The 6,000-nt window shown below is 54.8% G+C and overlaps 2 protein-coding genes across 3 annotated transcripts in view; one reads left to right on the forward strand and one right to left on the reverse strand.

The window, feature by feature from the left end:
* The window catches only part of MAPRE3 (microtubule associated protein RP/EB family member 3), a 33,894-nt gene that overhangs the window by 8,461 nt on the left and 19,433 nt on the right, over positions 1-6,000 (forward strand). The gene's annotated exons all lie outside the window — the stretch shown is intronic.
* OST4 (oligosaccharyltransferase complex subunit 4, non-catalytic) overlaps positions 1-6,000 on the reverse strand; it is a 70,884-nt gene that overhangs the window by 328 nt on the left and 64,556 nt on the right. The gene's annotated exons all lie outside the window — the stretch shown is intronic.

Consider the following 6,000-nt stretch of genomic DNA (forward strand, 5'->3'; position numbering starts at 1 on the left):
TAATGCGCCCCCGAAGCCCCGATGGGGCGCTGGGCTCCGGGGTTCCTGCGGGGAGAAGGCCCAGGGGACCCGGCCCAGCATCGGGGGCTGGCAGGGGCCCCGGAGTTGCAAGCAGGATCCGACCCGAAGAGCAGGTTCTGCTCTCCCCCGTCCAGATTCCCACTCCTGCTCTCGCCTCTGACACAAGCCGGCTCCACACGCCCCCCTTGCCCCCCTCCTCCTGCTCCCTCTTAGTGGTGCTGGGCACTTGGCAAAGTGCTCCTAAGAGTTGGCAAAGTGCAAAAAAGGGAGCTGCAATCTATTTATGGGACGCTTTCATCCCGGGACTGGGGCATGCCAGAATATTCAGCCTGTGCTCAAGTAAGTGGGCAGATCCTGGACCCCACGGTCAGGGCGGTTCGCGGTGGGTTTGCTCTCTGCAAAACATCCTTGCCCATCACTGCTGCTCCGTTGACTGATGGGATGCCAGCAGAGAGGCCTCCGCACACTCTGTGGGAATCCCTGGCATAGCTGGAGAGGGTGTGGCTGGAGGACCATTTTTGCTCTGAGCCACTTGTGGGTATTGCCTTCTGCTTGCCCCTTGTCGGTGGCTGGCAGGGCACTGGGCAGCCTGGCAGTGTTGCTGCGTTCTTTTTTCAGCTGCTGAGACTCCTCTGGCCAGACTGCTGCTGCTGCTGCTGCTGAATGAGCCCTGCCTTGGGGCCCAGCAGGCCTCCTTGGAGTGCTCTGCCCCTGCGGCAGAGGGCAAGGTGTGGCTGCGCTTGGCTGTCAGAGCCCTTTGGGTCGGCCAGCAAATTCACCCTCCCCTCCTGACCCCATTGCTGTCCCCTCCCGTCTGGCTGCCTTGGCTGTCAGCAGTTGTGCTGTTGGCGTTCTCTTCTTGCGCCTCGGCGGCTCATCCTTGCCCTTCTTCCTGGCGTCTGCTCCTCTTGTGCCATGATCCAGGTGCTTGCTTCCCCAGGGAGCACCCGGTGCATGCCCCACCCAGCCCTGGGGCCCTTCAGATACTTTGTCCAGCACCCCCTGCCTAAACCCAGGCGGAGTGGCCTGGGGCCAGAGATGAAGGGAGCCGGAGTCAGCAAAGTGTGGAAGGCACCAACCCTGGAGCTGTTTCTGTGGCGCTCTAGTGTCAGAAAAGAGGGAGGCCCTGTGGGGTTTTGAGCCAGATGCCATTTGAACGGCATTGTTTTAGGGCTGGAGTGTCAAAATGCCATACAGATGTCTGTGTCTGAGAAGTGTGGACTGCCCCAACTGAGCGTGTGAACAGGCCGTTGCTGAAATGCCGCGTTTGGAGTGATGTGAGAGCTCTCTTTGTGGAGCCTCCTTCCTTAGCTTTCCTGGTTTCCGTCTGTCCCTTGACTTGGTGCAAGCAACTGCCTCCATTGTGCCAAAGTGCTTTGCTGCTGTGAGAAGAGGCTGCTGGCCTGGACGCGCCCCCCCCCCCCCCGTTGGCCTCTTCCAGCTGCCGCCTCTTGTGTTGCCATGAGAGAAAGGGAGCCTCATCTGCTCTCCTAGGTCTTGGAGGAAACCGTTCCCTTGCTGGAAAGATGCTCTGCCCAGCCAGCCTCAAACTTCACCTTGATCACTTTTGTGCCTGTATGGTGCTCATATTTATGAACCTGTCAGACAGAATATCTGCTGTTTGTGCCTGAGACGGCGCTTCTCTTGAGGAGTCTGACGGCCTCTCTGCTGATGCAGGTTCACTCAGCAGGCGCATCATTCAGGGTGGCTGGGAATGTGCAGAGATGACCGGCTGCTCTTCCGATGGATGGAGTGTTGTGCCCCTTCCTCTTGACTTAGCCCAGTGTAGCCTGATAGCAGGTAACAAGGAAATTGAGATGAAGTGTGCAGGACAGCGGGGGGGGGGGGAGTCTTGCTACAGATGCAAAAAAAAGCATGTTCTGCATTCACACTGACCTTGCCAACATCTTGAGAGAAAGGAGAGAATCAGCAGAGCAGGGGCTTCTGGAGAGGCTTGGCCGAGGGCTAAGGTTCCAAGGGAATGCAGGAGGAGCTGGAGGGAGGAGACGGGAACCCAGGGGGCAGCCTGGGAAACCATGGTGGCTGCTCTTGATTCCAGCCTCCTCACTGTGGGGGAGTGTGAGATTTGTGGTCTCCCTCCTTGCACAGATTTCTGAAGCTAAACTTCAGATTTCTGGGCAGCCTGGGATTTTTGCAGATCTGACAAACAGCTGCTGGTGGATGCCTTGAAAATTTCCAAGGAAAGAAATTCCATAAGCTTCCCAGACAGCTGCTTCTGCAGATCCTTGCCTCTGGTCCGCATATCCCTCTCTTCGTTCAAAAATGCTTTTAAATACTTGAAATAACTCAGCATATCTGAAGGGGGTGGGCAGAGACCCCCCCCCCCCGTTATGGGCTGGGAAGGCTCTGGTTAAGTGAGTGAGCTGGTGGTGGGTGAGCTGCCCGACTGGGGGTGGTGCTGCCGCTGCCGCCGCTGGCATGCTGTGTCACTGCTGCTCACTCTGCCCAGGCCTGGGGCAGAGGTGTTGCTTGGATAAGTGGGTCAGGCCCTCTGCTAATTTTGCTGGAGCTGTGTCAGCACAGCCTGGCTTGTCAAGCCACAGCTGCAAAGGGCCCTGCAACAACCTCTTGCCCAGCCACCCTTGAAATCTGAAGCTGGCCCCAACTAGTTGTCACCATTCTTGCCCCCCTCCCCACACACCAAAGTGCTGCTAAATGGGTATATCTGAGGATTGCAGGGAAGACCTCCTGGTTTCTCTTGCCTGGGAGCCACGTCAGCCACGGTGATCTGAGGATTTTCCCAGTTCAGGCTGTGTCAGGAGCCTTGTCAGGTGGGGTTGCGGTGGGTCTGTGTGCATGAAACTTAATTTGGGACAGGCAGCTGCAAAGGGTCTGGAGAAAGAGGTGCAGGCTCAGAACAGCCAAAAGGATGAGGTGGGGGTTGAGGAGAGGCAGTCTGAGCTGCAGGGGGTGTGGTGGGCCTGTCCTGGTGCTGATGGAAAGCTGCCCCCACCTCCACTCGTGTAAAGGGAGTCTTCCTACTCAGGGCCCTCCGATACACAACTGCCACAGCTGACCTGCTCCAGAAAGTCTGCTGGCCTTGCCTGCGCATATTTCGGAGTTATCGCCCAGGTAGGGTCCCTTTTTTAATTGCCGGGATTATAGAAAGTGAAAAGGTGGCAAGTGTGGCTTCTAATGGCGCTTTGGCAAGAGCAGGGATTGTTTTGCCTTGTAGTGGAGACGCCTGCCTGCTGCTGCTGCAGCAGCAGAGGCCTTGTTTAATTCTGCTTTATTTGAAAAGGGCTTGCCACTTGCTTGCACACTGGGTCCGCCCGCCACTCCTCTTGTTTGCTTTTCCTCTGTTTGTGGCAGGCACCATCGCTACAGTCCACGTCTCTGGTGCTGATCTTCAGCAGTGTTTCCACGTGGGGCTCTGGGTGGCAGAGAAATGCAGATGCCAAAGTCTGTGGGTGGTGTCGCTTGCGCTCCTTGAAGGGAGGATATATGCAAGCCGAGAAATGCCCACAGTTGTTGCTTACCTTGGAGCTCTGCGGTCTGGCTCAGAGGCCCCAAAGACAGCTGTGTGGCTTGGGTGGAATTCCTGCTCTCCATGGTTACTCACTCCAGCGATAGTTCTTTATATAGCCTCCTGTTTGGTCTTTGTGTGCCCCTTCCCCATAGCCCTGTCTGGTGGATCAGGGTGGGCATTTCGTCAGAGTATGGGAAGGGAATCTGGGTTTGACTGCCCCCCCCCCCCCCGCTGCAATCTTTCTGAAGTGTGGGTGCGAGTGATGTTTTTACTTTCATGAATTCCCAGCAGTCGGTGGGGGGGGGGAGGGCCCTTTCAGCAGCTCCAAAACATTAACAAAAGAGTTCTCTGGAGTTGGGAAGCAGACATAGTTGTCTGCCTTCCTGGTCGCTCTGCTGTTAGTGAAGTCTTTGGTTGGGGCAACCCACCCCTGGAGTGGAGTCCAGCACACCTTCTTCTGAAATCCCTGAGGCGCTGCTGCGGGGCTTTGTTGTTGGGGCTTTCCCTCCTCCTCCTCCTCCTCCTCCTCCTCCTCCTCCTCCTCCTCTCCCTTGGTGTTGTCTGGGTGTGCCAGGCCCTGCCATCACCACGTGAACTTGGCACAATCTCGTGACAGCGGGCTTTACTACATAGGCATAACAAAGTGCTCCCTGGCCATATGCTTCCTCTGAAGGGTATCACATGAAGGCTGGTGGAGAGAGGCGTTCATGTTGATGCTCCAGATGGGATGCTGTTGGCAAGGAGGGGATGGCGCAGGATGGTGTTTCTGTAGAGTTGGGGACTTCTCTCACCAAGAGCCAGAGGTCTGGCTCATAGCAGAAGAGAGGCTCTGGAGTGAGCAGTGCTGCAGAGTTCACAGTCAGTTTAGAACCTGAGATATGGAAGCCAGGAGCTAAAGGGCAGCTTAAGCCTAGGTTGTGGTCACAGCAGTGGACGGTCTGGGCATGCTTTTTTATAACAAGAATACAAAGCTGAAAATGAATGAACTGCAGCTAAAATCCCAGGTTCATTTTTCACATGGTCTAGTCCTTCCCCTGCCCTAATATTCTTAAATCTTCAGAGAGTAGCTAGAAGTGGGGAGGCAGAAAAAGGTCCTCCTTTCCCTCCACTCTGCAGTTTTCATCTGAAATCTTAGGCACAGTACTGTGCCCAGAGCTCGGAAACTGCTCGTGCTAATGAGCCTAGAACAAGGGGAGCTTCGAAGACTGTTCCCAGTTGCCTCTAGATTGAGGCGGAACCTTCCTTTTATACAAGGGACAGTTGCTGCCCATTCCTGCATTGCAGGGGGTGGGGCTAGATGATCCTCAGGATCCCTTCCAACTCTATGATTCTGTGAAATCTGTAGTGCGACCACTCTTGAAATGCTGCAACACTTCCAAAAAGATATTGTAGAGCTGATAAAGGTGCAGGGAAGGGCTATCGAACTGTTCGAGGGGCTAAGTCAAATCCCTTGTGAGGAGAGGTTGCAATGCTTGGGAATTTTTAGTTGGGGGGGGGGCGGGACATAATAGATGTCTGTCAGATTATGCATGGCATGGAGAAAGTGAACAGAGAGTATTTTGTCCATAATTCTGGAGCCTGTGTTGACATCGGATGGGACTTTTGTTCCAGACTCTTCAGTTTTTCAAACGTGCAGGGACCCCACATCTGAGCTCTTGGGAGCGGGGCTTGTTTTGCGCTTCTGCTTCCCTGCCTGGTTTGCTGTTCTGGGTCGGGCTAAACCTGCAATCTGGTTTCAGTTCCTTCGTTTGCCTTTGCAGTATCAGAGTGAAGCTCTGGGGGAAATCCCCGGGGCTTAGAAATGTGATGCTCTGCCTAGGGATGTGAAATATTTTTCTTGGTTGGCTTGGAGTCTAGTGCCTCCTTGCCTGTGTTAGAGTGAATGCCTGTGTCTACAGCTAGAGCTGAGCCATCGCTTCAGAGAGGCCCACTTTCTCTGGCTGCATCTTCTGCACATCACAGCTTCTGGGGAGGCCCGCATCTGCACGGCCTTCCTCAAGTTTTGGGGAAATGGTTTCCAAGACCTGGCACTGGCTGGCAAATCGGGATCCCAGCACCCTCCAAAGACCACCACATCCTTTCTGTCCCATTGCACTCCTCCTGTAAGCACCATTTGGCAGAAAGGTAGAAGGCAGATTTAAAGAATAATCCAAATAAATAAATTTCCTGTTCTCACCCGTGGGAGTCCGCACTTCCTAGCAGTGCAGGGAGTAATGGCTGGCGCTGCAGCTGGCACATTCCTGGCTCCTGCAGACCCACCCAAACCAGACCCTGAACACCTTACCTTCTGGGAGCTGGCTGAATCCTCTTTATCTGGCCCCACTTTCACCAACTGAGATTGGGGGGGGGGCTACTTAAAGCAACCTGACTGTGTTTCTCTTAGTGCATTTGCATTTAATCCACAGTGCATCTTCAGGACGGGGAGGCTAGGAATTCTCTGGCTTGATGCAGAAGTCTTGTTCCGTCTGTGGACAAGCAAAGGAGCTTGT

This window comes from Podarcis erhardii (assembly GCF_964252035.2).
Source record: "Podarcis erhardii genome assembly, chromosome: 3".
Taxonomy (NCBI): Eukaryota; Metazoa; Chordata; class Lepidosauria; order Squamata; family Lacertidae; genus Podarcis; species Podarcis erhardii.